Consider the following 19,424-nt stretch of genomic DNA (forward strand, 5'->3'; position numbering starts at 1 on the left):
ATGAAAAAAAAAATATACAGACACAAGAGAGGCTAGACAACAGAGAGTTACAGTTTTTCTTATACTAAATTCATTTTTTTATAAAGATATTACGTTACATACCTAAAGTCATAAATTTATGTATATTGGACCGACACATGCAATATTCGTGAAAAAAGATAGAAAGAATAGAAGAGTTTGATTGCCATACACATATAGCATGTACAGGGAGCATCATGCAAAAAATAATAATGCTGCAGCTGTTCGCTATAGTTTTTTCCCTTTAGAGGGAAAACAAATCCTGATACATGTGTTTCAGCACATGTACGTGCACAGCACAAACCTGTTCCGACAAGTTCCAAAAAACAAATTGAGATCAGCCGATGGAGATCCGGACAACAACACCTATGTGACCGTGGAGCAGTCCGATTGGTATGGCAGACAGCCAATGGAGATAAACTGAGTTCCTATAGGAGATGGATTCAGGTAAAGTAATGATCTACCATATGCACACAGTGATATCATTGCTCATGTCATCTCCCAGTTAACAAAAGGGCACACGTATTTACTTTGTACATGATTCATTGCAAATTAGGCGAGTCAAATACATGGGTATTCGTATGTGGTCAACGTTTCAAAATCATGCCAAGTAGTCAAACATATAAATTACATCGACTGAACCTTCCATGACAATATTATCCTATCTATCCAGTAGTACATTACAAGAACAAAAATTTGGAAAAAATAGATAACAGCTAGACCAACAATGTAATAATATTTTTTAATAAAAAATAGTATACGGTATATGCTAAAATATGGATGAGTGAAATACCGCGTGCAATACATGCACATATTTTATTGTGATACACGTTCAGGTACATATTGTATGAATGACACTGAATTGTATTCCAGGTGTAACAATAAGGACTGATGGATTCTCGCAAAAAAAATGGTGGAAAGAAACAAAAGCGAGTGGAATAGAATTTATTGAAATTTACAATGATTACACATTGATAATCATTCTGATATTATTTTATCGGTGAAAAAAGGAAGTAGCATGTCATATGAATGAAACGAAATATTGTTGAAGCTGCAACAACAGTGAATATTGGAAGAAAGGAATCATGTGAAGTATGTAACCAGTGCCAGCTGACCGGTCGGCCATGACATGAGAGTCAGTGCATGGCGACAAAGGTGGAGGAGGATCCAGATAACATGGGATTGATAGGGAAGTGGAAGAGGAGGCTTGAATGGGTGATCGCGGCCAATCGAGCACAACTGATGATGTTGGAGATGGTGCATATCACGATCTGCATGATGCAGAGGAGATCACAAAAGGAAGGCTGTATATGTCGCATCTCCGCCATGACCCTGCTCTCTATAGATCAGAATAAAGAGGGCTTTTGGAGATGTTCATCGTGATGAACTATTTTTGTTCATTAAAAGGTGTTTCATTGATGCTAACACAATATGTTTCATATGATTGGATCAAGTGAAAGGGAATTTATAGCGCCAATTTATAATCGTTTCTTTATTAACTGAATAGGAGAGGCAACAACACAAATTTATAATTCAATGTAAAAAATGATTAGACATATAAATAAATCTAGCTGCCCAAATGCGCGGGTGACGATGCTAGTTAATTTTTTAAAATAAAAATAATTACTTCCCACCACCTAATTTAGGTGTACCGTTGTTTGCGCCAATATTTTTTAACCTCCCGCTAAAAGGTCCCAAATTAGCGTCTTTGTTCCCACCAAAAAATAGCTTATATTAACCTTCTCCCTAAATACCCTCCTAACAGAACCACTCCACGGCGTCTTCACGGGAGATTGGATCTGAGCTCTCGTCCGTGGTTCCTCTGTGCTGCCGACGTTATGATGGCGTCAACACGGCGAACCACACCCGAGTTAGCTGCACGGCGTCAGGTTATTCCTCCGGATCTCCTCCCTTCCTGGTCAGGATGTAAATGGACAGCTCGCTGGACATTGTGGGACTTGCCCGCTCTGAGCATCACTTCTTATGTGGGACTATGTCATAGTCCAATTAATTTTTTTGTGGCATATGTGGCGTCCACGTACTACCACATACTACTTGCAAAGAAAATTGACACCGATATACATACAATACAATGCCATTAGTACAGGCCTAACTAGTACCTCCTCCGATCATTCAGTACAGATCAAACATACAGGAAATTGGCAACTCTAAATCTCTAGATTCAACATTTATCTACAGCTTAGATTATCAAAGCTGAACCCGAAGGAGATGATTCTGGCTATTAAGTTGTAATGGAGAGTGACGAATCTGCATCAACGAGGTGTCTGATGTCTGAACCTTTCATCCACCTAGAAGGGAATGGCATGCAATGAGGTGTCTGAAGTCTGAACCTTGCTCCATATCATTCAGTTCTCATGTTGCTGCAACTTGAATGTGCATCAATCCTCACTGCTTACTACTCCGGCGACGTACGGCATCCACCGGTCCCATCTCCCATAGGCCGCATCACAGCAGCGGGGGAGAGGCAGCTGAGCGCCAAGGGGAGCAGAGCAAAGGTACCGTGAAGTCGTTGCCGAAGGCCTCATCCGCCGTCCCCAGCTACTCCTGCCGTCAAAGCCGACGTCGCCGCCGCCGGATCTGAAAACAGTATGGGCAGAATTGCAGAAAGAGTACCCCGCAAGGCTCGGCTCGGTCCCCGGCGCTTCCCGATGGCGGCCTCTTCGAGAAACATGGCAGCAACGACGGCGACATGGAAGAAAGGGGATGGAATTGGGAGGCGGTGCCGGTGGAGGCAGCGGTGACGCGAACGCAGTGCAGGTCGAGTGTTGTGGACTTGTGGGATGCCGCTGGCCTCACGGGCTTTTCTGGGCTGTCCATTTGTGCCATTTATTTTTTCTGGACGTCCACCAACGCCATTTAAACATGGGCGTGTCTAGTGGGCGGCCGGCTGTCCACTAGTGGAACCGAGCGGCCGGCTGAAAAAGGAAACCCCCTGTCCCCACGAAACAGAAAAGGAAGAGGCTCATCAAACAGACCGATCGACCGGCCACCAAACAAACCGATCGAGCCCCCACGTAGCCAGCTGTCCCCAGCTGGCACCCATGCCCCCGCTCGCCCCCACGCCTCAGCCCCTCCCACGCTGCCTTTTTCTTCTTCTCCACGCCAGAAGCAGATCCAACAGAAAATCGCCCCCAACCCTTCTTCCTCCTCCTACACAGCCGCCATGGGAGCCCCGAAGTAGAAGGAGCTGCTTCAAGATCTAAAAGGCAGGGTGGTCAGAGCCATACCAGGCAGTAAGATCAAGCAGGTAAGCCCCCTCTGCACCTCTTCACTTCCCCCTTTCTTCTACTGCATAGGCATATGTAAACCCCCTTCTCCATGGATCCATGGAGAATCTGTTTCAAAAAAGAGGTGAATCTGGCACATCACACCAGCCTACTTGATGTTACTGCTGGATGTGTTAAACATGCCAAAAACTACTTGATGCATGCCAGACAAGTTTCTACCACCTGGATGTGTTAAACAAGCCAACTAAAAACAAGTTCTCTGGCCAATTAAAACATGATTAAAACCAACTCAACAAAGCATTGTAGCCAAAAACTAAACATGCATTCTACCAACTTGTAGTTATTGTTTGCAAAATGAACAAAAAATTGACTGCCCAATAGATATGTGCAATGAAAAATTCATAAATGTGCAACTGAACATGCATCCCAGCCAACTGAACCTATATTCTGGCAACTCGGCATGCATGCTAGCCAAAACTAAAACATGCATTGTACCCCACGTGTTATCTGACCAACTAAAAAACATGTATCCTGGCCAACTAAACATGTATCCTGACCAAGTAAACATGTATATTTCGCAATACATGTTTGTGAGTGAACACTTTGGGAAAACTGTAGTATATGTGCAAATAAAAACATGTTTTCTGGCCAACTAAACATGCATGTTGGCAAAAAACTGAGAAAATGTATCCTGACCAACTGAGATATCTATTCTAGCCAACTGAATGCATTAACTGTCCAACCGAACATGCATGTTGGCCAAAAACTGGAATAAATGCAACCTGGCCAGCTGAGGCATCTATTCTAGCCAACTAAAAACATTGAATGTCTAACTAGATATGTATGCTGGCCAAGTGCAAAGATGCATCTTGGCAATTGAGACGTCTATTCTAGCGAAAACCAGAAATCTGTAGTGCAACAGGAAAAGCACAAGAACTTTTGTCCATGGCTAATGAAGCCACAAACCATATTAACATATTCACACATATAATCTTGTCCCACGCATATATTCTGGTCCCACACCTATTTCAAACCATATTAATATGTTCAAATATACCAGAACTAGAAACATAAACGACGATGAAAAACATATAACTATAATCTGTCCTCCAATTCTTCTTTCTTCTTTCACCTGGATTTTCCTTCTCAAATGTAGCATCCAATTATGTGCAGAAAAATCTGAAAAGAGCTCCTTGCGAAACGGAAACCTACAGATCATTACAACAAAACAAAAAAGGGGAAAGTCAGAAAAACTCTAGCAAAAAGAAGTCATGCTTTTGCCAGTTATTTACTGCAAACTGTGCAACTAACATAACAAATCTGTGCAAACAAAAAATTTCATAACTGTTATAATAAAAGATTATGCTACGGTCATGTTGTTTTTGGAACTAAGATTATCACAAAATGGTGTGCAACTGCCTATTTACTAAGTTTTTAGGTTGTTTGAAACACTCTTTTTCTGTGGTTACCAACTGATGACATCAATTTCTTCTTTTTATATATGTGCAGGGAATGTGTGGCAGCATCCAAGAACAACGAAAAAAATGCTTGATCTCAATGAGTTGCCTCCAGATCTCAATGAGCTTCCTCGTGATATGGATCAGCAGCAACCCAGCATACAACAAGGAAATTGGACAGAAAATGGTCGATCTGTTTACTACACGCAGGCAAGTCGTGATGGTAACCCTACAGGCCATGACAATGTGGCAGGCCAGTCATCAGCCCGTGGTGCACCTGTAGTGGTGTCTTTGCAGTCAGAGATCCATACTCTTGATGACACAGGAACCGAGGCAAATGTTCCTGGTCCAACCAGGACTGAGCTAGAAGCTGGGGCTGTTGACAGAGCTGTGCAAGTAGAAGAAGGAGAGGATGAGGCTGGTTCTCAACCTATGGAACCCTATGTTGGCATGAGGTTTGACAGCCTTCAAATTGCTAAGGATCACTACAACAACTACGGATGGGTTTCTCTATCAAGATGAACACCTCTAGACGGACAGCCCGCACCAATGAATTGATAAAACAACAGTTTTGCTGCAACAAGTTCAAGAAGCCCAAAGCTGATGATGGAGGAGCTGAGGCTCCTCCTGTCCTGGACCCTATTCCAGATCCAAAATCTGTTAACAGTGATGAGGAGATGGAAGAAGAACCTCCAATATTTGCTGAAGAGGAGCCTGGTACTAGTAAGAAGAAGAAGAAGCGCAAACGCGAGACAATAAAGCAGACTGAATGCAAGGCGAAAATGTTGGTGAAGCTGATAGATGGGCGATGGGAGGTGACGCACTTTGTTCGTGACCACAATCATCCGCTTGTGAACAAACCATCATTGTCCAAATACTTGTGATCCCACCAAGGCATCTCACCTGATGAAAAGGAGTTTTTGCGCATCTTGTATAACTGCAACTTGACTACAGGTGTGGTGTTTTTCTATATCCCTTGAAGAATTAAGTTTCCCTCTAGGCAGTCCAGTGTGCAACTGTTATGGTACTACTGTGCAACTAAAATGGCTTAACTGTGCAACCGGTGTCCAACTTCCCATGCTTTTTGTATATCACTTTTGGTGCTTCTTGTGCACCTAGATTGTCTTTACTATGCAACTACACAATGTCCTGTATGCAAAAACTGCAAAGTGTTTTTAAAAAGGTGCAGCTAGGTGTCCATTTTCTGCGATTATCTTCTGTGCCAACACGTGTCCTATTACTGTGCAGCTGGATGTGCCATTTGCGCAACTAAAAAAGGATATATTGTTTGTTTTTGTATTATGCAGGACGAATGATGCATGTAATGGCAGAGTTCTATGGATCTGAGATGATGGTGCCGTTCGGACCAAAGGCAATAATAAATCTTTGTACAAGTTTCCGTAGAGATGACACAAAGGAGGGTGATCTGATTGATACAATTGCGCACTTCAAGGATATACAAAAAACCGATCCAGACTTCTTCTATAAGGTGAAATATGATGAAGATGATAGAGTTGTCAACATATTTTGGGTGGACGGCTTAGCTCGAAAAGCTTATGTGGAGGCGTACCACGATTGCATATCGTTTGACACCACCTACATGACCAACTTGTACAATATGCCGTTCGCGCCCTTCATAGGAATAAACCGACATGGCCAATCTTTCATGCTGGGTTGCGCGTTTGTGAGGCAGGAGTTGGCATCGAGCTTTGATTGGGTCTTTGGAGCATTCCTAGAGGCTATGGATGGCAAACCTCCTGACAACTTCATCACCGATCAGGATGGTGCGATGAGGCAGTCAATACAGAGCATCTTTCCAACCACCGTGCACCGCTGTTGTCGATGGCACGTCATGAAAAAGGCTCAGGAAAAGGTTGGTTGGCTGCTGTGCCGGAATCCAGGACTCTCTGATGATTTCAACAAGTGTGTTGACTTCAGCTTCACTATAGACGAGTTTGAGCAGAATTGGGCTGGCTTAATGATGAAGTATGAGGCTATGACACACACGCACTTTGAGAAGTTGTACGAATACAGGTCAACTTGGGTGCCGTGCTACTTCAAACACAGGTTCTTCCCCTTCCTCCAGTCTACACAGCGTAGTGAGGGGTTCAATGCCGTCCTGAAAAGATATGTGAACCCACACAACTCAATGCTGAACTTCGTCAAGCAATATGAAAAAATCCAGAACCACATCCTTGCCAAGGAAGGCTGCAATGATTACAGGACAGAACACCTTGATATTGAGTTGTGGTCCAACTTCCCAATAGAGAAGCAAGCTTACAAAACCTATACTAGAGACCTTTACCGCAAGTTCAGAGAAGAGTTTGAGCTGATTGGACGTTATAATGCATTCCAAGTTGGTGCTGATGTGTTTGAGCTCAGACCGAACCAGGAATTTGTTGCGAAATATGGTTCTCGAAACTACTTGGTGCAGGCAAGGGTGGAGGATGGTTCCTATTTGTGTGAGTGTTGTAAAATGGACAAGGGCGGCATCCTCTATTGCCACATCCTCAAGGTGTTCACCCATGTTGGCGTTGATGTCATACCGGAAAGGTACCTGCTAAGATGGTGGACACCTACTGCTGTACCTAGTGCGCCAGGGACTGGTTATGAGCAACCGGATAAAATGCCTCCTCAATCAAAGAAGCAGATAAGGGAGAGGAACATGATATACGATTTTGGGAAACTAGCAAAGTTTGCGAGTGGTTCTAATCCAGCACAAGCTATTGTATACAAGCATATGCGTGCAGCACGTACCGAGATCGGCCACCTGAACAAGTCCAAGAAAAAGAAAAAACCGACTGCTGCAACGGGGCCATTAGATGATGGAAACCCTCGAGGACCTCCTCCACCTCCAGGCAGCAATCAGGGGGCTCATCATCCAGGTAATTACCTGCCCCAACTCCTGATCTAACTAGGTGTGTAACTTCAGTTGCACACATTATTGTGCCAAGTTGCACACACCATGGTAGCCACTTGGACAGAACTGTTGGGGAACGTTGCAGAAAACAAAAATTTTCCTACGGTTTCACCAAGATCCATCTATGAGTTCATCTAGCAACGAGTGATCGGATTGCATCTACATACCTTTGTAGATCACGCGCGGAAGCGTTCAAAGAACGGGGATGAGGAAGGCGTACTCGACGTGATCCAAATCACCGGAGATCCTAGCGCCGAACGGACGGCACCTCCGCGTTCAACACACGTACGGTCAGCGTAACGTCTCCTCCTTCTTGATCCAGCAAGGGGGGAGGAGAGGTTGAGGAAGATGGCTCCAGCAGCAGCACGACGGCGTGGTGGTGATGGAGCTGCAGTACTCCGGCAGGGCTTCGCCAAGCTCTATGGAGGAGGAGGATGTGATGGAGAGGAAGAGGGAGGCACCAAAGGCATGGGGTGAGAGGCCCTCCTTCCCCCACTATATATAGGGAGCCTAGGGGGGGCGCCGGCCCTAGGAGATGCAATCTCCTAGGGGGGCGGCGGCTAAGGGAGGAGTCCATCCTCCCCAAGGCACCTAGGAGGTGCCTTCCCCTTTTAGGACTCTTGCCTTATCTCTTGGCGCATGGGCCTCTTAGGGCTGGTGCCCTTGGCCCATATAGGCCAAGGCGCACACCCCTACAGCCCATGTGGCCCCCCGGGGCAGGTGGCCCCACCCGGTGGACCCCCGGGACCCTTCCGGTGGTCCCGGTACAATACCGGTGACCCCGAAACTTGTCCCGACGGCCGAAATAGCACTTCCTATATATAATTCTTTACCTCCGGACCATTCCGGAACTCCTCGTGACGTCCGGGATCTCATCCGGGACTCCGAACAACATTTGGGTTACTGCATATACATATCCCTACAACCCTAGCATCACTGAACCTTAAGTGTGTAGACCCTACGGGTTCGGGAGACATGTAGACATGACCGAGATCGCTCTCCGGTCAATAACCAACAGCGGGATCTGGATACCCATGTTGAATCCCACATGCTCCTCGATGATCTCATCGGATGAACCACGATGTCGAGGATTCAAGCAACCCCGTATACAATTCCCTTCGTCAATCGGTATGTTACTTGCCCGAGATTCGATCGTCGGTATCCCAATACCTCGTTCAATCTCGTTACCGGCAAGTCACTTTACTCGTACCGTATTGCATGATACCGTGACCAGACACTTGGTCACTTTGAGCTCATTATGATGATGCATTACCGAGTGGGCCCAGTGATACCTCTCCGTCATACGGAGTGACAAATCCCAGTCTTGATCCGTGTCAACCCAACAGACACTTTCGGAGATACCCGTAGTATACCTTTATAGTCACCCAGTTACGTTGTGACGTTTGGTGCACCCAAAGCACTCCTACGGTATCCGGGAGTTACACGATCTCATGGTCTAAGGAAAGGATACTTGACATTGGAAAAACTCTAGCAAACGAACTATACGATCTTATGCTATGTTTAGGATTGGGTCTTGTCCATCACATCATTCTCCTAATGATGTGATCTCGTTATCAATGACATCCAATGTCAATAGTCAGGAAACCATGACTATCTGTTGATCAACGAGCTAGTCAACTAGAGGCTTACTAGGGACATGTTGGTGTCTATTATTCACACATGTATTACGATTTCTGGATAACACAATTATAGCATGAATAAAGACAATTATCATGAACAAGGAAATATAATAATAATGCTTTTATTATTGCCTCTAGGGCATATTTCCAACAGTCTCCCACTTGCACTAGAGTCAATAATCTAGTTACATTGTGATGAATCGAACACCCATCGAATTCTGGTGTTGATCATGTTTTGCTCTAGGGAGAGGTTTAGTCAACGGATCTGCTACATTCAGGTCCGTATGTACTTTACAAATATCTATGTCTCCATCTTGAACATTTTCATGAATGGAGTTGAAGCGACGCTTGATGTGCCTGGTCTTCTTGTGAAACCTGGGCTCCTTGGCAAGTGCAATAGCTCCAGTGTTGTCACAGAAGAGTTTGATTGGCCCCGACGCATTGGGTATGACTCCTAGGTCGGTGATGAACTCCTTCACCCAAATTGCTTCATGTGCTACCTCCGAGGCTGCCATGTACTCCGCTTCACATGTAGATCCCGCCACGACGCTCTGCTTGCAACTGCACCAGCTTACTGCCCCACCATTCAAAATATACACGTATCCGGTTTGTGACTTTGAGTCATCCAGATCTGTGTCGAAGCTAGCGTCGACGTAACCCTTTACGACGAGCTCTTCGTCACCTCCATATACGAGAAACATTTCCTTGGTCCTTTTCAAGTACTTCAGGATATTCTTGACCGCTGTCCAGTGTTCCTTGCCGGGATTACTTTGGTACCTACCAACCAAACTTACGGCAAGGTTTACATCAGGTCTGGTACACAGCATGGCATACATAATAGAACCTATGGCTGAGGCATAGGGGATGACACTCATCTCTTCTATATCTTCTGCCGTGGTCGGACATTGAGCTGAGCTCAATTTCACACCTTGCAACACAGGCAAGAACCCCTTCTTAGACTGATCCATATTGAACTTCTTCAATATCTTATCAAGGTATGTGCTTTGTGAAAGACCTATGAGGCGTCTTGATCTGTCTCTATAGATCTTGATGCCTAATATATAAGCAGCTTCTCCAAGGTCCTTCATTGAAAAACTCTTATTCAAGTAGGCCTTAGTGTCGTCCAAGAGTTCTATATCATTTCCCATCAAAAGTATGTCATCTACATATAATATGAGAAATGCTACAGAGCTCCCACTCACTTTCTTGTAAGCGCAGGCTTCTCCATAAGTCTGCGTAAACACAAACGCTTTGATCATCTCATCAAAGCGAATGTTCCAACTCCGAGATGCTTGCACCGGCCCATAAATCGAGCGTTGGAGCTTGCACACCTTGTTAGCATTCTTAGGATCGACAAAACCTTCCGGCTGCATCATATACAATTCTTCCTTAAGGAAACCATTAAGGAATGCCGTTTTGACGTCCATTTGCCATATCTCATAATCATAGAATGCGGCAATTTCTAACATGATTCGGACAGACTTTAGCTTCGCTACCGGTGAGAAAGTCTCATCGTAGTCAACCCCTTGAACTTGTCGATAACCCTTAGCGACAAGGCGAGCTTTATAGATGGTTACATTACCATCCGCGGCTGTCTTCTTCTTAAAGATCCATTTATTTTCTATGGCTCGCCGCTCAACAGGCAAGTCAGTCAAAGTCCATACTTCGTTTTCATACATGGATCCTATCTCGGATTTCATGGCTTCTAGCCATTTGTTGGAATCCGGGCCCGCCATCGCTTCTTCATAGTTCGAAGGTTCACCGTTGTCTAACAACATGATTTCCAAGACAGGGTTGCCGTACCACTCTGATGCGGAACGTGTCCTTGTGGACCTACGAAGTTCAGTAGCAACTTGATCTGAAGTTTCATGATCATCATCATTAACTTCCTCTCTAGTCGGTGCAGGCACCTCAGGAACATTTTCTTGAGTTGCGCCATTTTCCGGTTCAAGAGGTAATACTTCATCAAGTTCTACTTTCCTCCCACTTACTTCTTTTGAGAGAAACTCTTTCTCTAGAAAGGACCCATTCCTGGCAACAAAGATCTTGCCTTCGGATCTGAGGTAGAAGGTATACCCAATAGTTTCTTTAGGGTATCCTATGAAGACGCATTTTTCCGATTTGGGTTCGAGCTTTTCAGGTTGAAGTTTCTTGACATAAGCATCGCATCCCCAAACTTTTAGAAACGACAGCTTAGGTTTCTTCCCAAACCATAATTCATACGGTGTCGTCTCAACGGATTTCGGCGAAGCCCTATTTAAAGTGAATGCGGCAGTCTCTAAAGCATACCCCCAAAAAGATAGCGGTAAATCGGTAAGAGACATCATAGATCGCACCATATCTAATACAGTGCGATTACGACGTTCGGACACACCATTACGCTGAGGTGTTCCAGGCGGCGTGAGCTATGAAACTATTCCACATTTTCTTAAGTGTGTGCCAAACTCATGAGTCAAGTATTCTCCTCCACGATCTGATCGCAGGAACTTGATTTTCCTGTCATGTTGATTCTCAACCTCACTCTGAAATTCCTTGAACTTTTCAAAGGTCTCAGACTTGTGTTTCATTAAGTAGACATACCCATATCTACTCAAGTCATCAGTGAGGGTGAGAACATAACGATAGCCACCGCGAGCCTCAACACTCATTGGACCGCACACATCAGTATGTATGATTTCCAATAAGTTGGTTGCTCGCTCCATTGTTCCTGAGAACGGAGTCTTGGTCATTTTACCCATGAGGCATGGTTCGCACGTGTCAAATGATTCGTAATCAAGAGACTCTAAAAGTCCATCAGCATGGAGCTTCTTCATGCGTTTGACACCTATGTGACCAAGGCGGAAGTGCCACAAGTATGTGGGACTATCATTATCAATCTTACATCTTTTGGTACTCACACTATGAACATGTGTAGCATTATGCTCGAGATTCATTAAGAATAAACCATTCACCATCGAAGCATGACCATAAAACATATCTCTCATATAAATAGAACAACCATTATTCTCGGATTTAAATGAGTAGCCATCTCATATTAAACGAGATCCTGATACAATGTTCATGCTCAAACTTGGCACTAAATAACAATTATTGAGGTTCAAAACTAATCCCGTAGGTAAATGTAGAGGTAGCGTGCCGACGGCGATCACATCGACCTTGGAACCATTCCCGACGCGCATCGTCACCTCGTCCTTCGCCAGTCTCCGCTTATTCCGCAGCTCCTGCTTTGAGTTACAAATGTGAGCAACTGCACCGGTATCAAATACCCAGGAGCTACTACGAGTACTGGTAAGGTACACATCAATTACATGTATATCACATATACCTTTCGTTTTGCCGGCCTTCTTGTCCGCTAAGTATTTGGGGCAGTTCCGCTTCCAGTGACCACTTTCCTTGCAATAAAAGCACTCAGTCTCGGGCTTGGGTCCATTCTTTGGCTTCTTCCCGGCAGCTTGCTTGCCGGGCGCGACAACTCCCTTGCCGTCCTTCTTGAAGGTTTTCTTACCCTTGACTTTCTTGAACTTAGTGGTTTTATTCACCATCAACACTTGATGTTCCTTTTTGACTTCTACCTCTGCTGATTTCAGCATTGCAAATACTTCAGGAATGGTCTTTTCCATCCCCAGCATATTGAAGTTCATCACAAAGCTCTTGTAGCTCGGTGGAAGCGACTGAAGGATTCTGTCAATGACCGCGTCATCCGGGAGATTAACTCCCAGCTGAGTCAAGCGGTTATGCAACCCAGACATAGTGAGTATGTGCTCACTGACAGAACTGTTTTCCTCCATCTTACAGCTGAAGAACTTGTCGGAGACTTGATATCTCTCGACCCAGGCATGAGCTTGGAAAACCATTTTCAGCTCTTCGAACATTTCATATGCTCCGTGTTTCTCAAAACGCTTTTGGAGCCCCGGATCTAAGCTGTAAAGCATGCCGCACTGAACGAGGGAATAGTCATCGGTACGTGCCTGCCAAGCGTTCATAACGTCTTGTTCTGCAGGGAGAACAGGTGCGTCACTCAGCGGTGCTTGTAGGACATAATCTTTCTTGGCAGCTATGAGGATGATCCTCAGGTTCCGGACCCAGTCCGTGTAGTTGCTGCCATCGTCTTTCATCTTGGTTTTCTCTAGGAACGCGTTGAAGTTGAGGACTACGTTGGCCATTTGATCTACAATACATATTGTAAATATTTTAGACTAAGTTCATGATAATTAAGTTCATCTAATCAAATTATTCAATGAACTCCCACTTAGATAGACATCCCTCCTGTAATCTAAGTATAACATGATCCGAGTTAACTAGGCCATGTCCGATCATCACGTGAGACGGACTAGTCAACATCGGTGAACATCTTAATGTTGATCGTATCTTCTATACGACTCATGCTCGACCTTTCAGTCTTCTGTGTTCCGAGGCCATGTCTGTACATGCTAGGCTCATCAAGTCAACCTAAGTGTTTGCATGTGTAAATCTGTCTTACACCCGTTGTATGTGAACGTTGGAATCTATCACACCCGATCATCACGTGGTGCTTCGAAACAACGAACTGTCGCAACGGTGCACAGTTAGGGGGAACACTTTCTTGAAATTATTATGAGGGATCATCTTATTTACTACCGTCGTTCTAAGCAAACAAGATGTACAAAACATGATAAACATCACATGCAATCAAATAATAAAAAGTGACATGATATGGCCAATATCACATAGCTCCTTTGATCTCCATCTTGGGGCTCCATGATCATCTTGTCACCGGCATGACACCATGATCTCCATCATCATGATCACCATCATCATGTCTCCATGAAGTTGCTCGCCAACTATTACTTCTACTACTATGGCTAACGCGTTTAGCAATAAAGTAAAGTAATTTACATGGCGTTTCTCAATGACACGCAGGTCATACAAAAAATAAAGACAACTCCTATGGCTCCTGCCGGTTGTCATACTCATCGACATGCAAGTCGTGATTCCTATTACAATAGCATGAACATCTCATACATCACATATATATCATTCATCATTCATCACAACTTTGGCCATATCACATCACAGAACACTTGCTGCAAAAACAAGTTAGACGTCCTCTAATTGTTGTTGCAAGTTTTACGTGGCTACAAAAGGGTTCTAGCAAGAATGTTTTCTTACCTATGTGAAAGCCACAATGTGATTTGTCAACTTCTATTTACCCTTCATAAGGACCCTTTTCATCGAATCCGCTCCAACTAAAGTGGGAGAGACAGACACCCGCCAGCCACCTTATGCAACTTGTGCATGTTAGTTGGTGGAACCGGTCTCACGTAAGCGTACGTGTAAGGTTGGTCCGGGCTGCTTCATCCCACAATACCGTTGAAGCAAGACAAGACTAGTAGCGGCAAGAAAGTTGACAACATCAACGCCCACAACAAATTTGTGTTCTACTCATGCAAGAGAACTACGCATAGACCTAGCTCATGATGCCACTGTTGGGGAACGTTGCAGAAAACAAAAAAATTCCTACGGTTTCACCAAGATCCATCTATGAGTTCATCTAGAAACGAGTGATCGGATTGCATCTACATACCTTTGTAGATCACGCGCGGAAGCGTTCAAAGAACGGGGATGAGGAAGGCGTACTCGACGTGATCCAAATCACCGGAGATCCTAGCGCCGAACGGACGGCACCTCCGCGTTCAACACACGTACGGTCAGCGTAACGTCTCCTCCTTCTTGATCCAGCAAGGGGGGGAGGAGAGGTTGAGGAATATGGCTCCAGCAGCAGCACGACGCCGTGGTGGTGATGGAGCTGTAGTACTCCGGCAGGGCTTCGCCAAGCTCTATGGAGGAGGAGGATGTGTTGGAGAGGGAGAGGGAGGCACCAAAGGCGTGGGTTGAGAGGCCCTCCTTCCCCCACTATATATAGGGAGCCTAGGGGGGCGGCGGCTAAGGGAGGAGTCCATCCTCCCCAAGGCACCTAGGAGGTGCCTTCCCCTTTTAGGACTCTTGCTTTCCTTATCTCTTGGCACATGGGCCTCTTGGGGCTGGTGCCCTTGGCCCATATAGGCCAAGGCGCACACCCCTACAGCCCATGTGCCCCCCCGGGGCAGGTGGCCCCACCCGGTGGACCCCCGGGACCCTTCCGGTGGTCCCGGTACAATATCGGTGACCCCGAAACTTGTCCCGACGGCCGAAATAGCACTTCCTATAGATAATTCTTTACCTCCGGACCATTCCGGAACTCCTCGTGACGTCCGGGATCTCATCCGGGACTCCGAGCAATATTCGGGTTACTGCATATACATATCCCTACAACCCTAGCATCACCGAAGCTTAAGTGTGTAGACCCTACGGGTTCGAGAGACATGTAGACATGACCGAGATCGCTCTCCGGTCAATAACCAACAGCGGGATCTGGATACCCATGTTGGCTCCCACATGCTCCTCGATGATCTCATCGGATGAACCATGATGTCGAGGATTCAAGCAACCCCGTATACAATTCCCTTCGTCAATCGGTATGTTACTTGCCCGAGATTCGATCGTCGGTATCCCAATACCTCGTTCAATCTCGTTACCGGCAAGTCACTTTACTCGTACCGTAATGCATGATCCCGTGACCAGACACTTGGTCACTTTGAGCTCATTATGATGATGCATTACCGAGTGGGCCCAGTGATACCTCTCCGTCATACGGAGTGACAAATCCCAGTCTTGATCCGTGTCAACCCAACAGACACTTTCGGAGATACCCGTAGTATACCTTTATAGTCCCCCAGTTACGTTGTGACGTTTGGTGCACCCAAAGCACTCCTACGGTATCCGGGAGTTACACGATCTCATGGTCTAAGGAAAGGATACTTGACATTGGAAAAACTCTAGCAAACGAACTATACGATCTTACGCTATGTTTAGGATTGGGTCTTGTCCGTCACATCATTCTCCTAATGATGTGATCTCGTTATCAATGACATCCAATGTCCATAGTCAGGAAACCATGACTATCTGTTGATCAACGAGCTAGTCAACTAGAGGCTTACTAGGGACATGTTGGTGTCTATTATTCACACATGTATTATGATTTCCGGATAACACAATTATAGCATGAATAAAGACAATTATCATGAACAAGGAAATATAATAATAATGCTTTTATTATTGCCTCTAGTGCATATTTCCAACAAGAACATACTGCCTAGTTGCGCACGCTGTGTTAGTTCAAGCATCAAGATAACACAGCTAACTTATTTTTCCAGTTCTGGATATAGGTGATGTCAACCCTCAAGGACCTCCTCCCCCTCCTGGCTATACACGGCATCCTCCGCCACCTCCTCCCCCGCGTGCTCCTCCCAATGGCCCTACAGGCAGCACTCAGGGGGCTCGTCGTCAATGGCCCTACAAAATGTACTGTGTGGTTGCACAGAACATCAGTGCTGGTTGCACAATAACAAAAATACTAAACTTTTTATATGATTATTACACAGGTGATCGTGACGGTCCTACTGCCCCGTTGGAGGCTGCATCCCTTGCACAAGCTTCTGATGATTTTGTGCCTGGCGACCCTCCAAGGTCTACTACAAAGGGTAGGGAAAAGAGTCGACGGTACAAATCGGCGCTGGAGCTACACCCAAAGAAGAAAAACAAATGCAGCCAGTGCCAATCTACAGAGCACACTGCTGGTGTGTGTCCACAGAGGCTCCTGTGATTCTGTTTCCTCATTTGTAACTTTGGAACAAAAAAGGAAAATAATGACATCTTTTTAGCAATGTTGAGACCAAGTGGACACATTCAGCATCTATGATTCCTCTTTATCTAATTTATGCTGCTTGAATTAGTTCATGCACTGTGTAAAAAAAAGTTGCTATTTGTGCCTTTGTTGGCAACTGGTTAAATATTTAGTTGTTGAACAATTGTATATCCAGTGCTCCTAATGTATCAACAAAAGTGATGATATTGAGTTGCAAACGCAATTACTAGTAGTGTGCAACTACAAAATCTGCTTAATAAAATTGTACAAACCAGCAACTTCCTCCATGGAGCAGAAAAAAAGAAAAAATAGTACTGACCTACTCCTTGTCGTATCTCAGCAACTTCCTCCATGGGCCGGTGTTGTGCACGCTGGTGACCCAATCATATGCCAGCTTCTTCCTGATGTTGAGTACTTCCTTGGGGTCGTAGTTGGGCAGTTGGCTACCATTCCACTCGGTGGCGTTAAGCAGTGCGAACAACCCACACTCATTACTGCAAAATGGGCAAAAAAGAAATTTGACACATAAAATTAAAACCAAATAAAGGTAATGCACTCTGTGGAACTGCTTATGTCCTACTGTGCAACTGCTTCTGTTCTACTATGCAACTGCTTATGTCCTACTGTGCAACTGCTTGTGTTCTACTGCAACTCATTATGTGCCACTGTGCAACTGCTTACGTGCCAGTGTGCAACTACTTATGCGCCACTCTGCAACTAGGTAGATAATCCATTAGAAACTCATAAAAATGATAAAACAGATTGAAGACTAGTACTATGTCTTAAAAATACTAAAGATTGCACATGTAGAAAAATTTAAAAACTACAAAATGATGGTATATGATTGAGAAGGAATGAAATGCTTATTGTCTTGCTTGCCGAGCTGCTTCGGTACGTCAATGTCAATAATCTGGAGGTGCTCGATGCTGAACTTTGGGTAATGCTTCCTCCATAGCTGGCGTACTGCCCCCGCGATGGTAGAGGCGGTGTTCATCAGCTCAATGTTGTCCAGTGTCCTGCTTGAATCAAGAACTTCGAAGCGTCCGTCCCTCAAGTTGACACTGAAGACCCAATAATGCCTCCCTCCGTCCTTATCGGTTACATCTGCGCACTCGAGCACTGGCAGCATGACCTGCAAGCGTGAACGATTTCAGACACAAATACAAGCTGTAGCTAAGAAAAACTGTAAAAGACTTAGTCAAGTTAAAAACAGGTTGCAACAAGTATCTGCCAACTAACAGATGTGTCATGTGCAACTGGACATGCTGTGGGTCCCAACTAAAAAAAGATTGATCATGTGGGCACAACACTCACCAAGTCTTTCTTGTGGAGACGGTTCTTGTAATCAAACTTCTTGTTTATCTCATTCACATTGTGGATCCCTTGCTGTAATTTTATCTGCAGAGATTATAAAACATGGCTCAAAACTCCTTAGTAGGTGAAAGGCCTCCCTTAAATGGTCAACGAAAAAAGTGCTATAGAAGAAAGATGAGGGTAAAAAGAAGGTTTTGGAAAAACTTACAGAAAACCTCAGTGGCATAACAACCTTCTTTGACCCTTCTGGTAAGTTATCCATGATGTGTAAGATTCCAGTCTCAATAACAATTTTTGACAACCATTGAACCGGCTTCATCGAATCAACTAACTCCTTTAAAGAAATGTAGAAAGCACCATACCTGATTATCTCAGGGCTGATTATTTTTTGAAAGCAATAAAAAGACAAGTTAGCTCGAAGGGTCACAGCAGCAAAAAAAATGTGCATGAAATTGAAAACAGAACAGTGTGCAACTGAAAGCCCTATTCTGTGCAACATGCTATGCTTTCTGTGCAACTAAGTGGCTGGTCCTATGCAACTAAGAAGATATGTATGTAGGTTGTGGGGAGTTAGTTTACCTGGTAGCTCCATCATCTGCTCCTTTGTGATGCCTGACCCAATACAAGAGGGCAGCGTAAAGCTTGTTCACTACCTCATTGGTGCTGAAAGTCTTCTTCTTGTTGTAGTCGATGAATGGAGACCTTTGAGATGCTGCGGGCCTTATTACCCTCCTCTGTCTTCGTGCAATAGGTGGTCCCGAAGAACTGCTCGTGTCAGCTTCTGGTTCTGCGCATATCGGGGTGTGGCAATTCTCTAGTGAACCAACATCTAGCTCTTGAGCTATTGCCTTGCCAGCATCAGCAGCATCACATCCTTCATTCACAGCTGCTGGGTCCAACTCACACTCATCAATGCAAATCACACCGGCTTCCACTATTTCTGTTGCTGGAGCAGGTGCTGGAGCATCACCATCTATGCCGAGGTCAAAAGATGGTGCATCGCAGAACCCGTCACCATGATAAGACTTTGATCTTCGTAAGGGTTCAAGGACCAGGGCATCTCCTTGCGGCACAAACACGGGTGCATCGTTCACTGACTTGGTT

The 19,424-nt window shown here is 44.9% G+C and overlaps 1 pseudogene; it reads left to right on the forward strand.

Moving 5' to 3' along the window:
• Positions 1-1,161: 1,161 nt before the first annotated feature.
• LOC125534672 (uncharacterized) lies at positions 1,162-16,964 on the forward strand (annotated as a pseudogene).
• The last annotated feature ends 2,460 nt before the right edge of the window (positions 16,965-19,424 follow it).

This window comes from Triticum urartu, chromosome 2A, assembly GCF_056163025.1.
Source record: "Triticum urartu cultivar PI428250 chromosome 2A, HENAU_Tu73, whole genome shotgun sequence".
Lineage (NCBI taxonomy): Eukaryota > Viridiplantae > Streptophyta > Magnoliopsida > Poales > Poaceae > Triticum > Triticum urartu.